The 19,485-nt window shown below is 43.5% G+C and overlaps 1 protein-coding gene across 11 annotated transcripts in view; it reads left to right on the forward strand.

Moving 5' to 3' along the window:
- Positions 1–19,485, forward strand: part of arfip1 (ADP-ribosylation factor interacting protein 1 (arfaptin 1)) — a 241,718-nt gene that overhangs the window by 38,799 nt on the left and 183,434 nt on the right. Inside the window, exon 1 of one of the 11 annotated variants that reach the window (XM_041188345.1) lies at positions 8,451–8,470. The exons of the other annotated variants lie outside the window; for them this stretch is intronic. The gene's annotated coding sequence lies outside the window, so the exon portion shown is untranslated. Of the gene's footprint in view, positions 1–8,450; positions 8,471–19,485 lie in introns of those variants that run through there. 11 annotated transcript variants of the gene reach the window in all.

A 19,485-nucleotide genomic window follows, 5' to 3' on the forward strand; every position in this document is an offset into this window, starting at 1 on the left:
AAAGTTCAGCACCATTTGCAATGACTCAGATAATGAAGCGGCCCATGTCCAAATGTAGAAAGACCTGGACAACACTCAGACTTGGGCTGATGTGTGGTTGAATGTTACTTGCCACTTAAGTACCAGGCAATGATGATCTCCAGCAAGAGAGAATCTAATTACCTCACCATGACATTCAAAGACATTACCATCACTGAATTCCTCCACCCTTAACATCCTGGAGATTATCATTGACCAGAAACTTAATTGGACCAGCCATGTAAATACCACAGAGCAGGTCAGAGGCTGGGAATTCTGTGGTGCGTCACTCACTCTGACTACCTAAAGCCTGTCCACTCTCTACAAGGCAAAATGATGGAATACTTTCCACTTGCCTGGATGATTGCAGCCCCAACAGCAGCTAAGAAGCTTGACAAGCAGAGAAAGCAGTGTGCTTGTTGGCACCCCATCCACCACCTTCAACATTCACTCTCTCCTCTGACCCACAATGGCATCAATGTGTACCATATACAAGATGCACTTGTCAAGCCTCCTTCGACAGCACCTTCCAAAGCTACAACCTAAAAGGACAAGGGCAGCAAATGCTTGGGAATACCATCACCTGCAAGTTCTCTTCCAAGCCACATACCATCCTGACTTGGAAATATATCGCCATTCCTTCACAGTTGCTGGGTCAAAATCCTGGAACTCCCTTCCTAACAGCACCATGGGTGTACCTACACCAGTTAGACTGTAGCAGTTCAAGAAGGCAACTCGCTACCACCTTCTCTAGGGCAGTTAAGGATGGGCAATAAATGCTGGCCTAGCCCACGACTCTTGAAAGAAAAAAAATGTTTCTTGCATCCGTCCTGGTTTAACTTAAGACTTCTGAATTATATCTCTTAGAGAGGCCTTCTTAAATTCCTTTCCTTTCTGTTGCCTGGTATGAGCCGTTTTTAATTGCACATGATAGGTAACCACAAGCTCCTTTAGGACCTAATGCTCCACATAAAAGAATAAAATCTCCCTTGGAGCCTGAGGGTCCATACAAAAGGAACAGTATAGTCATTAGGGCCTGGGGATTCATAGTAAAAGGATAACTACCAATATGAGTATAGAATAAATTCATACATAATTTCGTCCATTGCAAAATGTCAGTGTAATTAAAAGGTTAAGCGTTAGTCAATTACAAACTCAAGTAATTTATAAGGTTTGAACTATAATTTGACTACAGCTTCCCACCTTGAGTGTTAAATACACTAATTGATCCCTTACTAATTACTACTTCCCATTGATCAATGAGACTATCTCTAAACTCTTGAATAAATGGACTAAGCATCTGAAATAACAAAACATGATAATACCAATCAATGCTAGAGCCTGAGTCAGGACCATCAACATTGACAATGTCCTGGTTCATGGATGTTGCCTTACATTATAAGCGCTTTCCCACCATGAACTTGCTCTCAATTCCTTAATCCTTTCACTCGTCATTCTGCTTAGTCTTCACCAAAGGTTGTTGGTCTGTAGATTGGGTTCTGAGATGTGGCCGTGCCCTTCCGTATTTCATTTTTCAAGCAATTAGTGATGACACAGTATCCTCCCATCTGGACACTTGTGTCATACCTTTGCAACTTTTGATCTAATATGAAACCGTGGGCTGCAATTCCAGGTTTCTTAACATCACATTGTCTCATGCGAACTGCTCCTCTTTCTGATCAGCAGTTTATACTCGGGATATCCCATGTGTTATTCTGATGAATTGGGATAGTCGGGTGTCCCAAATGAGACAGACAAATATCCTGTTCTGAAGTCCCAGTGGATTCCACCTTAAATACTTCCCATTCAGCATCCTCAAGCAACCAGGACAAATATAGAACCATCAGTACTGCATTCTTACCCTGCTAACCCCTATTTCCCTTCACTAAATGGGGTAACCCCTGTTGTTGTGCATGTCACTATGATCCCTAAACCATGCCTTAATCATACTGCCATTTATAAGTACTGGATTATGGTTGTTCTCTATATCATTGAGCCTGGCTCTCACCTGGTCCAGCATATATCTTCTGTAAATGGAACATGTCATGGCTGTAAGCATGTCCATCTCTGCTTTTCCTTTATCCTTAATTTCCCTATTAAATCTGTTGGAAGGGAGTCACCTCATCCTAAACAGTTAAGAGGTTCTAGTTTAATTCCTGAATCGTGTCCTGGTCCCCTGTATTCTGATCCAACAGCATTCCTTCACCTCATTTTGCACCCACATATCCTCAATGTTTAATCTATTCCAGGTTGCAGTGTCTGCCGCTACACTGACACCCATCCCTATCCCCAAAGCCCTGTCTCCTCTCACCATGGATTTTGAATCCCTTCCTATTCACTTCCTCTGGACCTTCATCTCTATTCCAAGATCCCCATTTGCCTTGAGCATAGTTTTTGGCTAGGAGGTATCTCACCACTTTCCCTACTAATTCAAAACAAAAGGAATATGTTCAAGCTGGTGCTTTTTTTTTAAATTACAGAGGAACTTGGGAGCCTATAGTTCCTATTGCTTTCCCAATGGCAATGCCTTGGCCAATCAGAGCAAGCTTCCCAACTATTCAGCACCCTTTTGTAGTATAAATTGTGGCATTCTTTTGGCATTTGAAATTTGGCATTCTTGTGTTTGTTCTGATAAGTGCAAGACGAAAAGCTTCAACAACATGCCTCTCTTTTCAGCAATATTCAAGTTCTGTACAACCAAATGTCGTCTGCTGTTTGATTATAAAGTACTGGTATTCCTTTGGACACAATCCCAGTGGAAGAGGAATGTCCCCAAAATGTAACAAAATGGGCACAATTTTGTACCTAACATCATTCTACAGCTGGATATATGTCTGGGTAACCACTAACCTATACGCTGGCCCCTTATGCAATCAGGGCACTCCTGGGGTCCAGAGTCGGCACCTAATCCTTCTCCTTTTCCTGGGCATAGTTCCTTAACACTGCAGGTCAATTTCAGTGAGATTAAATGGTTCCTGGCAATAGGTCTCTCTTCTTGTCATAGTTCTGAGACTTGGTAGCAGTTTACAATCCTTTGTTGTCTCTGGCTTACATTGGACCAGTTCAATATCATCACACTTAATAATATTAGGAATCTCTACTCTTATTCCTGAGTGCCATGCACAGTTTTTGTTCCCCATTCAGTGGATGGGCTTGCCTGCATCACCCTGGTATCGACACACACACACAATTTTTAATCCTCCCCCTTTCTTGATTCTAACCTGCCTAATTGGAGTGACATCATCAATGGTCACAAAAAAATCGTCATATAACATTCATTACAATGCTATGGCACAGCGGATGGTAAATACTGAGCTGCTCAAATCCCAGAGGGAAACTTGAAACAACTGCCACAACTGTTTTTGCCATTTGTATTTTTATTTTGAGATGCATGCCTTGAATTCAGTTCTAATAAGTTCACAGAGTCTTGGAGGTTTTTACAAAACTAAATTAAATATTTTATTAATAAAAGAAATGATTTTAAGCAAATTCATAGGTCTACAAATTACTAGTATGATAACTCATAGCTCCTCTAATTAATCTGACTGCCAGTTACACCTCCGTTGAGGCAACAGTAAAAACATAAATTTACACAGACCCAGACAAAGAGCACAATACCCTGGACAGGGATATTCAGTGAGTTTTCTTAGCTTGGGTTCCTGTAGAAAACAACTGGATGCGTAGAAGCTGGAAGCTTTTCATACTTGTTAGATCTTAGAATGCCTTCTGCTTACACATAACCTCAACTCCATTATACATGTTTCTCCCTTTTTAATGTAAATCCCCTTGTTCTAATATGTCTTTGTGACTTTTTCCATAATATAAATCTATCATAGCACTCGTATTCAGTTTTTTGGGGAAAAATAAACACACTGTTTGGCTTAGCCTCTGTTGGCTGGGTGTAACACCTTACCATCTCTTTGAAATTCACTTCTCTGGTTTATCTAAAACTGCAAATGTTCTTCACATCTCACATTCTAACACTTCAGCTGTGTTTATGTATTTAGCATTTCAAACGTAGCTCCTCTTGATAACTCAACTCAAAAGCTCCAGACTAGCTGTCTGCAATTCAACTAAAAGCCCCACGCACACACAACCTCACACAGAGAAACTAATTCAAACCCCACTATTAATCTACTTTTACAATAAATCTCAATAACATTATGAAAATTATTACATTTTCATGAAGAAAATAAAAATATTTAAATCCTGGCCAGGTTGTGCGGCCAAAGTCTGTGAACGAATTGAGGGTAATTTCCTTCCTGGACCATTGTTATTGCTGGAAATACTTTGGCTGTCCACTCCAATGCAGTGATCATCACACACATCATGATGGTATTCTGGGGCTGGGCCCCATCAGTAAGACAATCAGTGTAGGATTTATTCTTTTATGGTTTTTAGCTGATTGATGTGATACCACTTTTTATTTTTGGAGCCCTTTTACCCTGGAAACTGCACCAAATATATCACTGGATTCAGGAAGTCCACAATCACAGCCCTTTCCTTTTTGCTTCAAATATATTTTCTTTTCTCCCATAACTTAGGACTATAACTCCGCCTCCCAGTTGATCGTCAAATGGGCATTCCTTTTGATCAAAGGATTTTTAATTGTTTTCCCCCAATTTCTGGACCACACATCAATTTATCTGGCTGGTATAAACTCCTTACTCCAACCACTTAGAACCACATGGCTCCTGTAACAAGGGATTCATCACTGTCAACATCAAATGGCCTGGTGTCCTCATGAGCCTTCCAGTCATGGCCTGAAGAAGAGACACTCCTGTCATTTTATGCAGTGTTGACGTTATCACCATTAAACACATTATAGCCCTTGAGTGAGGTGATCTGCAAATTGTTTTAAAAAAACTTAGTCTTGAGGGTCCAATTTCCCCTTTCCATCACTCCTGAGGAATGGGGATGGTGGGACATATGCAGCCTGTGTCTGATTCACATGCTTTCCTGTAAAACGTGGTCCCTGATTGCAATCAATCTGTAATGGCATTCCCCACCTACAGATCACCTTACTCAATAAGATATTGGCAGTAGTGAGCACAGTGCTGGATCTGCAGGGAAAGGCCTCTATCTACTGAGTGAACTGGTCTGCCACCACTAAATCATGGGTGTAGTTACTGAGTTGGAGGAAAGGTTTTTTTTCCCATTATTTGTTCACAGGATATGGGCATCACTGGCTAGGCCAGCATTTATTGCCCATCCCTAATTACGCTTGAGAAGGTGGTGGTGATGAACCAACTTCTTGAACCGCTGCAGCCCATGTGCTGTAGGAACACCCACAATGCTGTTAGGTAGCGAGTCCCATGATTTCAACCCAGCAACAGTGAAGGAAAGGTGATATATTTGCAAGCCAGGATAGTGAGTGGCTTTGAGGGCAACTTGAAGATGGAGGTGTTTGTTTCTGCTGCCCTTGTCCATCTAGGTGGCAGAGGTCACGGGTTTGGAAGGTGCTGTTGAAGGAGCCTTGGTGAATTGCCCCAGTGTCTGTTGTATGCACTGCTGCCACTGTGTGTCAATGGTGGAAGGAATGAATGTTGAAGGCGGTGGATGGGGTGCCAGTCAAGTAGGCTGCTTTGTCCTTGGTGTCGAGGGTCTTGAGTGTTGTTGGAACTGCACTCATCCAGTCAAGTGGAGAGTATTCCATCACACTCCTCACTTGTGCCAAGTAGATGGTGGACAGGCTTTGGGGAGTCAGGAGATGAGTTACTCTCTGCAGAATCCCCAGTGTCTGACCTGTTCTTGTAGCAACAATACAACAATATTAATGTGGCTAGCTCGGTTCAGTTTCTGATTAATGGTAAACCACTCCACGCCCACCCCACCTGGATGTTGATAGTAGGGGATTCAGTGATGGTAATTCCATTGAATGTCAGGGGGAGATAGTTATAGAGTCTGTCTTGTTGAAGATGGTCATTGCCTGGCGCTTATCAGCCCAAGCCTGAATATTGTCCATATCTTGCTGCATATGAACACAGAATGCTTCAGTATCAGACGAAGTGCAAATGGTTCTGAGCATTGCACAAGCAGCTAACATCTTTACTTCCGACCTTGTGATGGATGGAAAGTCATTAATGAAGCAACTGAAGATGATTGGGCCTAGGACATTACCTTGAGGAACTCCTGCATGACAGATGATTGACCTCCAGTGACCACTGCCATCTTCCTTTGTGGTAGGCATGGCTCCCAGCAGTAGAGTGTTTTCCCCAGATTGCCATTGACTCCAGTTTTGCTACGGCTTCTTGGTGCTTTAATGTCAAGGACAATCACTTGCACTTCATCTCTGGAGTTCAGCTCTTTTGCCCATGTTTGGATCAAGGCTGAAATGAGGTCAGGAGCTGAGTGGCAGAACCCAAATGAGCATCAGGGAGCAGGTTTTTGCTGAGTAAGTGCCGCTTGATAACATTGTTGACGCCACCTTCTATCACTTTGCTGATGATTGAGAGTAGACTGATGGGGCGGTAATTGGCTGGGTTGGATTTGTCCTTTTTTTGGACAGGACATATCTGGGCAATGTTTTCACATTGCTGCTAGATCTGTAATGGAACAGCTTGGCTAGCGGTTGGCTAGTTCTGGAACACAAGTCTTCAGTACTATTGCTGGAATGTTGACAGGACACATGGTCTTTGCAGTATCCAGTGCCTTCAGCTGTTTCTTGCCACTGCGTGGAGTGAATTGAATTGGCTGAACACTGACAATGCTTGGAACCTCAGGAGGAGGCCAAGATAGATCATCCACCTGATTGAACTTCTGATTGAAGGTGGTTGTAAATGCTTCCGCCTTGTCTTTTGCACTGATCTGCTGGGCTCCCCATCATTGAGGATGGGGATATTTGTGGAGTCTCCTCCTCCAGTGAGTTGTTTAATTGTCCACCACCATTCATGACTGGATGTGGCAGGACAGCAGAGGTTAGATCTGATCAGTTGGTTGTGGGATTGCTTAACTCCGTCTATCACATGTTCCTTCTGCTATTTGGCATGCAAGTAGTCCTGTGTTATAGCTTCACCAGGCTGACACCTTATTTTTGGGTATGCCTGGTGCTGTCCCTGGCATACCCTCCTGTAATCTTTATCTAACCAGGGTTGATCCCCCAGCTTGATGGTAATGGTAGAGTGGGGGATATGTCAGGCCCATGAGATTACAGATTGTGAGTGAAAAGTGTTGCTGCTGCTGATGGCCTACAGCACCTCATGAATGCCCAGTTTTGAGTTGTTACATCTATCCCATTTAGCACAGTGGTAATGCCAAACAGCATGATAGAGGGTATCCTCAATGTCAAGGCCAGACTCCCTAGCCACAAGGTCTGTGTGGTAGTCCCTCCTACCAGTACTGTCATGGACGGATGCATCTGCGACAGGTAGATTGGTGAGGATGCGGTAAAGTATGCCAATAACCCTATTGTTGGTTCCCTCACCAGCTGTGTCAGACTTATTCTAGCAGCTCTGTCCTTTAGGACTCGACCAGCCTGGTCATTAGTGGTGCTACCGAACCACTCTTAGTGATGGGCATTGAAGTCTTACCCCCCCCCCCCCCCCCCCCCCCCCCCCCCACCCCCACCAAACCTCAACCCAGAGTACATTCTGTGCCTTTACCACCCTCAGTGCATCTTCCAGTTGGTGTTCATCAGGAACGGGTGCTGATTCATCCAACCCCAGTAGAAGTTAGTAATCAGCAGGAGGTTTCAATTTTGACCTGATGCGACGAGACATCATGGGTTCCAGAGTCAATGTTGAGGGCTCCAAGGGCTACTTCCTCCTGACTGTATACCACAGTGCTGCCACCTCTGATGGGTCTGTCCTGTCGGTGGGACATGGTGGTGTCTGGGACACTGTCTGTAAGGTATGATTCCTTGAGTAAGACTGTCAGGCTGTTGCTTGACTAGTCTGTGGAACAGCTCTCCCAATTTTGGCATAAGAGCCCAGATGTCATTAAGGAGGACTTTGCAAGGTCAACAGAGCAGGCTTTGCCGCTGTTGTTCTGGTGCCTAGGTCGATGTCGGGTCGCCCGTCTAGAGTCATTCCTTTTCTTTAGATTTTGTAGCAGTTTGATACAATTAAGTGGTTTGCTAGGCCATTTCAGAGGGCATTTAAGAGCCAACCATATTGCTGTGGGTCTGACATTATATGTAGGCCAGACCAGGTAAAGACAGTAGATTTCCTTTCTTCAAGGACATTAGTGAACCAGATGGGTTTTTACGACAATGGACAATGGTTTGATGGTCATCATTAATGGGTCTAGCTTTATTTTCCAGATTTATTAATGTAATTTAAATTTCACCAGCTGCTTTGGTGGGATTTGAACCTGTGTTCCTAGAGTATTAGCCTGGGCCTCCTGAGCAGTGATGTTAATACTACTCCACTGCCTCCCCTTAAAGGTCCAATAAAATCAATCTGCAGACGGGCCCAAGTCGTTCTGGAGGAATGGCACCCCTCAAGAGAGCGTGGTGAGTACATGGGAACAGGGATTTTGTTCGAGACAATCTGAACATTATGACACATGTAAATTAACTGTGTCTTTCATGGCAGGCCACCATGCTGTCATGGCCAGCTTCTGCAATGTAGCTTCTGCCATCTAATGTCCTTCAACTGAATGGGAGTGCAAAAAAAAAAGCTCCTAACCCACCCTCAACAGAATGCAACAGATTAGGCGTCCGCTGCCTTCTGAAACCATAGCAGCTGGTATCAGAGTCCGAGTCGGAGGTGGGGGTTAGAAAGGTAGGAGAGGCTCAAGCCAAAAATTGTGCAAGGGATTTATCATGTTCATGCCAAGTAATTACAAAAGCATAAGGAAGGTGTTGCAGTTGCAAGGTTACTAAATCAGTGGAATCAGAGAAGATGTCATGTGCCAAAGGCAGTGTTCCACCAAAGGGTCCTCGAGGCTACCTGGGGCTTCCTTGTGAGCCCCAGCGTTTCCTTCACAATGGGGGCCTTCTTGTGGGTAGCAACTTTCCTAATAAAACAGGACTTACTTTTATGCTTCAAGACGGTCAATGGCATCTATAACCACCAGACATACACTAGCAGTTTACCATCCATTGTACAATACAAGTTTTTATCATACTAGGGCAGAGATAACATTGTGATGATGGCATAGGCACAGTTGGACCAAATTGGAGCCGTCCATGTACACATCAGGGGCCTACTTGATTTGCTCCTTTAAAACAAGATGTGAGTCAAAGCCTATTCAGCGTAGGGAGCATTGATGTGGGTCTCCTTCGTATGCCAAAAACTGGGGTAAGAGTGTGGTTGCCTTTGGAATAATATCAGTGTCTCTTTGCATTAATTCTAGTGTCAATTTACTGAGTCACTGAGATGAGATCAGAAAATCTCCTGGCTTCGTGAGTAGATTCTGAGGCTCATGGGAAGAATGTAGAATGATTGCTTGCAGTCTTATGATGTACGTAAAATGAAGTACTGCTCAGAACATAGCCAACAGATGTCGTTCACACGCTGTGTAAGTCTTCTCTGTTCCCTGAAGGATATATAAGCAATCAGCTGCAGTTGCCTGCTTGGTTCTGACTCTGGTCTATGTCTGTTTAAAAACCCCATTGTAAATTCTAGATAGAGTAAACTTAGAGGGGTAGTTTATTCGCTATTTCACTTGTACAATAAAAGAGATGAGATAGAGAAAGAAAGATTTACAGGGGCAAAGAGCACAGAATAAAAAATTGCTACACGTGAGTCCAAAGTCCAGTATTCAATCCAATGATGTGTTCTTTCACAGACATCAGGTTGAAGACTGATGCTGGATAATTCACTTTTCCAGTAGAGATGACTTCCACAATGAGATGGATCAATCTTGTAGCAGCTGTTACAGAATTTCGATTAGAAACAGTGTAGATGGGGGGTGGGGGGAGGGTGCAGGTATTCAAACCTGGACAGAGCCCTTTGCCTGATCTGCTGCTTGTTAGATGGAAAATGGCAGACTGATTGGCAGACAGCAAGACGATATTACAGATTGGGGGTAATGTCAACATGACTCCACACCTGTTCCACTTTGGCTTTGACAAAGGATGTATATTATTTTGTCAAGATTCTTGAGATTGTTCATGTTCCAACCATTATGGATTTCAAAGGAAGCTGCAGGATCCTTTGTCCCAGCAGACTGGTAGACTCCTATGGCTGATGGAGTGTAGATGGTCTTTATGAAATTCCCTTTGAATTTGAACTCTGCGGCCCAAGGATCGTTGGTGTCTCTTCAGAGATAACAAAGTGTCAGCTTCTCTGATACTGCCAAGCAGCTCACTTTGTTCAGGGTTACAGGCAGACATAACTTCAGCCTTTTTAAAGTCTTTGTCCAGTTTTTAAAATTTAGGGAGTAATCGGTCCCTCTGAAGAAAAAAAAATGAATTTTATTTCCTTTTTTTGTGTTTTTATGTGGTGTTATGAAGGAAGAATAGGAAGTGAAGAAGTATATATTCTTTCTCTCATTCACATTGGCATGTCAGACACGCAGCTAACAGGGACAATGGCAGTTCCCTGCTGCACTTTCTTTTTGAGGCTTAAACCTGAGTCTGCATCAGCAAGAACATTGTCTGGTCCTGGGATGCAAAAGTTTCAGGAGGCTTGGGAAAATTCAAAATTTATCTGTTAGAGTTCTGAACTTTCCTTTTTGGGGATTGGACATAAGCAAAGGCATTGGTTTCAGAACTCTGCCTGTTCAACTCTTGATTAAGTGTCCTCTAAAGGGTCTGGCGGTTTTACAGGGTGGTTAGCACTCAAGGGGCAATTGATGGCCAAGCTGCTGTGGGCAATCTGCAGGGGAATGCTGAGTATCTTACTCTGGGAGTGCCAGGTGTTCCGAGCATAGGGCTGAGTTGCTCTTTTTCCTCTTGCAGTCTAACACCTTGCTGCCAGCCAAATCGTTCCCAAGCAGGAAACCAATTCTTGCTGCTGGTAGTTTAGGAACAATTCCTACGGTGACAGGGCCTGAAACAAGGTCACACCCTAGGTGGACCTTTATAGAGAGGTACAAATACAGATCCTCCTCCCACTCCACTGATCAGGGCTTTGGCATTCAGGGGGTCTTTGGGTCGGTGTGGGGGTTGGCAGCGGGTGGGGTATGTTTTCAGTTGCCCTCCAACATCAAGTTGCCCCAGAGCAGTTCAACGGACTTGCTCACATTTTGGCCCAGGTAGGAGGACACTGTTTCTGAGAGGACAAAAATCCAGAAGCTCTCGGAGTTTGTCCGGCTCAGGCACACATAATGCCATGCCCTCGAAAGGGTAAGTTTCAGTAGCAAGAGTCGCCGCCTGCTGTGCTGTACTACCCATTGGAGCATCCTTCAAAGGACCATTTGTGGAGCCCTATTAGACCAATTAGCTTGCCTGATAAACTCCAGCACTCATATCTGGAAGGGCCTATTTCATTGCAGTGGGAAGACGGTGAGGATTCTTTGCGCAGGTTGGAGGGTAAGTAATTAAATTCTTCCAGCAATACCAACTCTCACAACCCCTCATAAGTGCATGAGATTCTTAGGGATCTTATCCCTAAGGGATGGGTGAGGAGACAGATGACTATGCCAGAGTGAGACGGAGACTGGGTGAATCGTGAATTAGGTTTACATGGGAATTCAGTGTACAAGAGGAAGAGATGTTGTATACATAGGAGTTATTCAAAGTTAATTAAGTTAACTAAATAACATAAGTAACAATGGCAGGACAGTTGTTATGTTGCAGCTGTGGAATGTGGGAGCTTTTGGGCACCAAGGCGCTCCATGGCAAACACGTCTGCAGAAAGTATAAGCAGCTAGAGGAATTCCAGATCAGGATTATTGATCTGGGAGCTGAACTTTTAGACACTGTGCAACATAAGGAAGGGGGAGAAATACCTGGACATTTTGTTCCAGAAGGTCACACCTCGTAGAATAAGGTCATCTGTTTTGGTCAGTGGTGAGGGTCAGGAAGATGTAACTGTGAGTAAGGCAGGCAAAGGGATCAAGGAGGCAATAGTGGAGGAGCCTCAGACTTTGCAGTTGTCAAACAGGCTTGAGGTGCTCACAACCTGTGTGGATGAAAGCGAGGCCAGCAAGGTGGATGAGCTGACTGGCCATGGCACCATGGTACAGGAAGCCGTTCAAGCAGGGGGAGCAAACAAGAATGTAGTAGTGGTAGGGGATAGTATAGTGAGAGGGATTTACAGTGTTCTCTGCAGCAAAGGGCGAGAGTTCAGAAGACTGTGTTGCCTGTCTGGTGCCCGGGTTCGGGACATCTGTTCAGGGCTGGAGAGGAACTTGCAGTGGGAGGGGGAGAATCCAGTTGTCATGGTCCACGTAGATATCAATGACATAGGCAGGACAAGGAAGGAGGTTCTGCATAGTCAACATGAGAAGCTAGGTACCAATTTAAGAAGCAGAACCTCAAAGGCATAATCTCTGGATTGGCAAATTGGCATAGAGCAAATAAAATTAGAGAGATGAATGTGTGGCTCAAAGACTGGTGTGGGAGAATTGTGCTCTGGAGCGTGGGGCACTGGCACCAGTAATGGGGAAAGTGGGGGGCTATACGTTTGAGACTGTCTACACCTGAACTGTGCTGGGATGTGTATTCTTGCGAATCGCACAACTAGGGAAGTGGAGAGGGCTTTAAACTAAATAAGGAGGGTGAGGGATCAAGCTTCAGTAGATGTAGCAAATCAAGGAATAGATTCAAGGCAGGAGACCATAATGGTGATATGGGAAATGAGGGTCAAAGAATGGCTATAAGGGACAGAGAGATAAAACTGAGAATTCACCAATAGTCAAGATTAGATGTTACAAAGATAACAAGACAAAACTAAAGGCTCTGTATCTGAATGGATGTAGCATTCATAACAAAATAAATGAATTGACAGTGCACATTGAAGTAAGTAAACATGATTTGATAGCTATTAGGGGGATGTGGCTGCAGGATGACCAGGATTGGGTCCTGAATATTGAGGGGTATATGATATCCAAGAAGAATAGGAAACTACGTAAAGGTGGAGGAGTAGCACTATTGATCAAGGATGGTATTGATACAATAGCTAGAGATGACTTTGGTTCAGGAGATCAGGATGTAGAATCAATTTGGGTGGATATGAGGAATAGTAGGTAAAATAAGTCACTAGTGGGAATAGTCTACAAGCCCCCTAACAACATCTATAATGTAGGACAAAGTATAAAGAAGAAATATTGCTTGTGATAAAGGGACAGCAATAATCATGGGTAATTTTAATCTGCATATAAACTGGAAGAATCAGATTGGCAGTAGTAGCCTGAATGAGGAGTTCATAGAATGTTTTCAAGAGATTTTCTTAGAGCAGCACGTTCTGGAACCAGAGAGCAGATTATGTTAGACTTGGTATTGTGTAATGTGACAGGATTAATTCATGACCTCAGGATAAAGGCACCCCTAGATAGCAGTAACCACAAAATGATTGAATTTTACATCCAGTTTAAAAGGGAGAAGAGTGGGTCTAAGACTAGTATTTTAAACTTAAATCAGGGCAACTATGTGGGCATTAATGCTGAGCTAACTGAAGTGAACTAGGCTTGGGGATAGATCAGTAGAGAAGCAGTGGCAGACATTTAAGGGGATATTTCCAAATATTCAGAATAATTATATTCCTACTATTAAAAAAAATTCTAAAAGGAGGACCCACCATCTGTGGTTAACTAAAGGAGTTAAGGAAAGCATCAAACTTAAGGAAAAAGCATATAACCGTGCAAAGCTGAGTGGCAGGTCGGATGCTTGGTCAGAATATAGAGAATGGCAGAGAATGGCTAAAAGGTAATCAGGAGGAAGTATGAGAGGAAGTTAGCTAGAAATGAAAAAACGAATATCAAGAATTTCTACAGGTATTTAGAAAGGAAAGGAGTGGGTAAAGTGAGTGTTGGTCCTCTAGAGAGTGATAATGAGGAGTCAATAGTAGAGAATAAGGAAATGGCAGAGGAAATGAACAAATATTTTGCTTCTGTGTTCACTATAGAGGATACAGAGAACATTCCAGTAATAGCTGGAAATCAGGAGGTGGAAAGAAGAAGCAAACATGGTGAAATTACAATCACTGGTGAAGAAGTACTGAGCAAACTGGTGGAGCTGCGGGATGACAAGTCTCCGGGTCCTGATGGACTTCATCCTAGGGTCTTAAAAGAGGTGCCAAATGAGGTAGTAGGTGCATTGGTGTTAATTTTCCAAAATTCATTAGATTCTGGAAAAGTTCCAACTGACTAGAAAGTAGTAAATATAGCCCCTCTATCCAAGAAGGGAGGGGGGATAGAAAACAAGAAACTATAGGCTGGTTAGGTTGACCTCTGTCATGGTAAAGATGTTAGAATCGATTGCTAAGAAAGTTATAGCTGGGCACTTAGAGAAGCTTAAGGTAATCGAGAAGAGTCAGTATGGCTTTGTGAAACGGAAATCATGTTTCACCAATATTTTTTAGTGTTCTTTGAAGGAATAACATGTGCTGTGGATAAAGGGGAGCCTGTAGACGTGCTGTACTTGGATTTCAAGAAGACATTTGATAAGGTTCCACATCAAAGGTTATTGCGGAAAATAAAAGCTCATGGTGTGGGAGCTAGCATATTAGCATGGATAGAATATTGACTGGCTGGCAGAAAACAGAGTATGCATAAATGGGTCTTTTTCTGATTGGCCGGATGTGACGTGTAGAAACCTGTAGGGGCCTGTGCTGGGGCTTCGACTTTTTACAATTAATATGAATGACCAGATGAGGGGAGTGCAAGGCATGGTAGATAAATTTGCAGATGACAAATACCATCCTGATTTGGAAATATATCGCCATTCCTTCAGTGTCGCTGGGTCAAAATCCTGGAACTCCCTCCCTAACAGCACTGTGGGTGTGCCTACATCACATGGACTGCAGCAGTTCAAGAAGGCAGCTCACCACCACCACCTTCTCAAGGGCAAAAAGAGATGGGCAATAAATGCTGACCTACTCAGTGAAGCCCACATCCCTTGAATGAATTTTTTAAAAAGTAAGAAAGTATGTTGTGAAGAGGACATAAGGTTACAGACAGATAAAGATAGGTTGAGTGAGTAAGCAAAAATCTGGCGGATGGAGTATAACGTAGGAAAATGTGAAGTTATTCACTTTGGCAGGAAGAGTAAAAAGACAAGGCATTACTTATGTGGAGAGTGGCTGCAGAATTTTAAGGTGCAGAGGGATCGAAGTGTTCTCGTGCATGAGTCACAAAAAGTAAATATGCATTAACCACAAGTAATTAAGAAGGCTAATGGAGTGCTATCCTTTATTACGAGAGGAATTGAGCATAACAGGATGTTATATTTCAGTTAAACAGAGTATTGGTGAGATCACATCTCGAATATTGTGTACAGTTTTGGTCTCCTTATTTAAGGAAGGATGTAAATGCATTGGAGGCGGTTCAGAGGTTTACTAGATTGATTAAATTCTTGGAGAGGTTTTGCCAATTCTGCAAAGCCTGAAATAAAGTTTCTTAGATAGTCAGCCAAGTCCAAAAATGATCGAAGCGCTATTTTAGACAACAGAAGGGGCAACCTTTCGAACCTCAATCTTGTGACTTGTGGGTTAATTTTAACAGTTCATCAAGCAGCATCAAATGATCGTCTACGGTTGTAGTGACTAGCAGCAAATCATCCGCATACTGCATTAAACACTCGGGTCTGGAGAACCCCTTCAGAGCTACTGCCACTCATTTTTGAAAAATTGTCGGGGCATTGTGAAACCCTTATGGCAGGCAAGACTAAGTATTGTTCTAATCCTCAATGGTAAAGGCAAATTTATACTGATCTTTTTAACTGGAATGCTCCAAAATCTGTTTGATAGGGGCAGATTTGAAAATTACTTGGAACCAGCAGGAATCTGTGATAAAAGGGTAGGTGCCCCTCACATGACTAGGGAACATGCTGGAATTATGGAGTTGAACTTTCAATAATCTACCGTCAGTCTCCAACTGTTGTCTGGTTTCTTTGCAGGCCAAATTTGTGAATTGGTTGTTAAAGTGTCAGGCCTAACAACTCACTGTTTAATGAGGGGTTGGATTGTATCCCTAACATAGGGGTGACTTTCTTTTGGTGTAGGATACTGCTGGGCAAACGGATGGGGGGATCTGTTTATGAACATGTTTTGAATAAGTTTGGCTACAAGCTTATTTTCGTGTTTGGGGCTGCCATACACAGTTTCTTAATGGCAATGTATAAGGCTGAGCTTCTGAAATTTCCATCGTGCCATCCTGTCATCCTGATCGCATCAACTTGCAGCCCCTATTGTAATCAAGCATCACCCCGTACTGGTTATGTTTTTTAATTCATTTATGGGATATGAGCACTGCTGCCTAGGCCAGCATTTATTGCCCATCCGTAATTACCCTTGTTCAGAGGGCAGCCACATTGCTGTGGGTCTGGAGCCACATGTAGGCCAGGTAAGGACAGTGGATTTCTTTCCCTAAAGGGCAGTGGTGAACAAGATGTGTTTTTACGACAATCAGCAATGGTTTCATGGTCATCAGATTTTAAGTCCAGATTTTTATTCAATTCAAATTTTGCCACCTGCTGTGGTGGTATTTGAAACCAGGCCCCCAGACCCAGCCCATCCTTGCCATTAAGAAACTGTGTATGGCAGCTCCAAACATGAAAACAAGCTTGTAGCCAGACTTATTCAAAACATGTTCGGAAACAGATTCCCCTATCCATTTGCCCAGCAGTATCCTACACCAAAAGAAAGTCACCCCTATGTTAGGGATGCGACCCAACCCCTCATTAAACAGTGATTTGTTAGGCCTGACACTTTAACAACTAATTCACAAATTTGGCCTGCAAAGAAACCAGACAACAGTTGGAGACTGACGGTAGATTATTGAAAGCTCAACCCCATAATGCCAGCATGTTCCCTGGTCATGTGAGAGGTACCTACCCTTTGATCACAGATTCCTGCTGGGTCTCTGGAATACTAGTCCACTGACAACACCACTATGCCACCACCTCCCTCAATTACCCTTGAGAGCTGCCTTCTTGAACCACTGCAGTTCATGGGATGTAGATATACCCACAGAGCTGTTGGGGAGGGAGTTCTAGGATTTTGACCCAGCACCAGTGAAGGAACGGCAATATATTTTCAAGTCAGGGTGGTGAGTGGCTTGGAGGGGAACTTCCAGTTGATGGTGTTCCCCTGTGTCTGCTGCCTTTGTCCTTTTAAATGGTAGCAGTTGTGGGTTTGGAAGATGCTGTCTAAGGAGCCTTGGTGAATTCCTGCAGTGCATCTTATGGATGGTACACACTGCTGCCACTGTGTGTCAGTGGTGGAGGGAGTGAATGTTTATAGATGGTGTGTCAGTCAAGCATGTTGCTTTGTCCTGGATGGTGTCAAGCCTCTTGAGTGTTGTTGGAGCTGTACTCATCCAGGCAAGTGGGGATTATTCCATCACACTCCTGACTTGTGCCCTGTAGGTGGTGAACAGGCTTTGGGGAGTCAGGAGGTGAGTTACTCGCCTCAGAATTCCTATCCTCTGATTTGCTCTTGTAGCCAAAGTATTTGTATGGCTAGTCCAGTTCAGTTTCTGGTCAGTGGTAACCCCCAGGATGTTGATAATGGGGGATTCAGTTACGGTAATGCCATTGAATGCCAGGGGGCAATGGTTAGATTCTATCTTGTTGGAGATGGTCATTGCCTGGCATTTGCTTGGCCCGAATGTTACTTGGCAGCCCAAGCCTAGATATTGTCCAGATCTTACTGCATTTGAACATGGATTGCTTCAGTATCTAGGGAGTCGCGGATGCTACTGAACATTATGCAATCATCAGTGAACATCACTTCTGACCTTATAATGGAAGGAATGTCATGAATGAAGTAGCTGAAAATGGTTGGGCTTAGGACACTATCCTGAGAAACTCTTGTAGCGATGTGCTGAAACTGAGATGGTTGACCTCCAACAACCACTGACCCTCTTTCTTTGATAAGTATGACTCCAACCAGCAGAGAGTTTTCCCCCTGATTCCCATTGACCCCAGTTTTGCTCAGGCTCCTTGTTGCCACATTCTGCCAAATGTTGCCTTGATGGCAAGGGCAGACACTCTCACCTCATCTCTGGAGTTCAGCTCTTTTGTCCATGTTTGAACTAAGGCTGTAATGAGGTCAGGAGGTGAGTGGTCCTGGCAGAATATACATTAGCTCCCAAAATTCTTTTATCATCGGGAGTATTCATCATCATAGTTGCCAACATTTTACAGGTAAGCCCTACCAACTGTAGTTTGGAGGTCTCTTCCATGTATGTGATGGCAGTGTTTCCATTGAATCACCTAAGCATTTTGCCTGCCACTACATTGCATTCGGGGTGTAGGGTGTGGATGATGGTAGAACCACTGGCAAGTAACATGGCCTATTGCCGACCCCTTGGCAAGACAACAGGGATCACTGGCCTCACATTCCCATCACATCAGAACCCCATTTCCATTCCTTCACTGTCACTGGGTCAAAACTCTGGAACTCACTTACAGCACTGTGGGTGTAGCTACACCACATGGACTGCAGTGGTTCAAGACGGAAGCTCACCACCACCTTCTCAAGGACAATTGAGAATAGGCAATAAATGCTGGCCTAGCTAGCAACACCCACGTCCTGTGAAATAAAAAAACACTTAACTATATTCGAACACAATGTGTGGTCTCCCATGATCTATCCTTCATAAGCTTGAGGTTATCCAAAACTCTGCTGCCTGTGTCCAACTCACAACGAGTTCTGTTCATCCATCATCTCTGTGCTCGATGACCTGCATTGGCTCCTGGTTAAGCAACACCTCGATTTTAAGATTCTCATTCTTTCAAGTCCTTCCATGACCTCACCCTTCCCTATCTGTATAATCTCTTCCAACCCTACAAACCTCTGAGATATCAGCGCTTCTTTAATTCTGGCTTCTTTAACATTCTGGATTTTAATTGATCCATCATTGTGCATCTGTGCCTTCAACTGCATTGGCCCTAAACTCAGGCACACCCTCTCTGAACCTGTCTGCCGCTTAACTTCACTTTCCTCTTTTGAGACACTCCTAACACCTACCCCTTTGATCAATCTGCCCTAATACCTCTTATGTGACTTGTTATCATATTTTGTTTTATAACACCCCTATGAAGTGCCTGAGGATATTTTATTGCATTAAAGGTGCTGTCTAAATAAGTTTTTTGATGTTGAGTCCTCACTTAAGTTAATGTTCTGTGCCAGAGAGATTGCTCAGTTCTAATTATGATTTACTATGCAATTAAGGGAGGACTTATACTGGAATTGTTGCATTTAATCCATATCTAAAATAACTTATTACCTTTAATGTAATGCTATTCAATTTGCAAATAAATAACGGCAAGCCCTGATAGCTTCACTGTTATTTTCACATCATGATACTGCTCAAAATTAAATACATGTTGTATTCATGCACTTCCCTCCCTCCCTGGCCTCCTTGCTTTTTTTATTCATTTATGGGATGTGGGTATCGCTGGCTAGGCCAGCA

This window comes from Carcharodon carcharias, chromosome 1 (genome assembly GCF_017639515.1).
Source record: "Carcharodon carcharias isolate sCarCar2 chromosome 1, sCarCar2.pri, whole genome shotgun sequence".
In the NCBI taxonomy this organism is placed as follows: Eukaryota; Metazoa; Chordata; class Chondrichthyes; order Lamniformes; family Lamnidae; genus Carcharodon; species Carcharodon carcharias.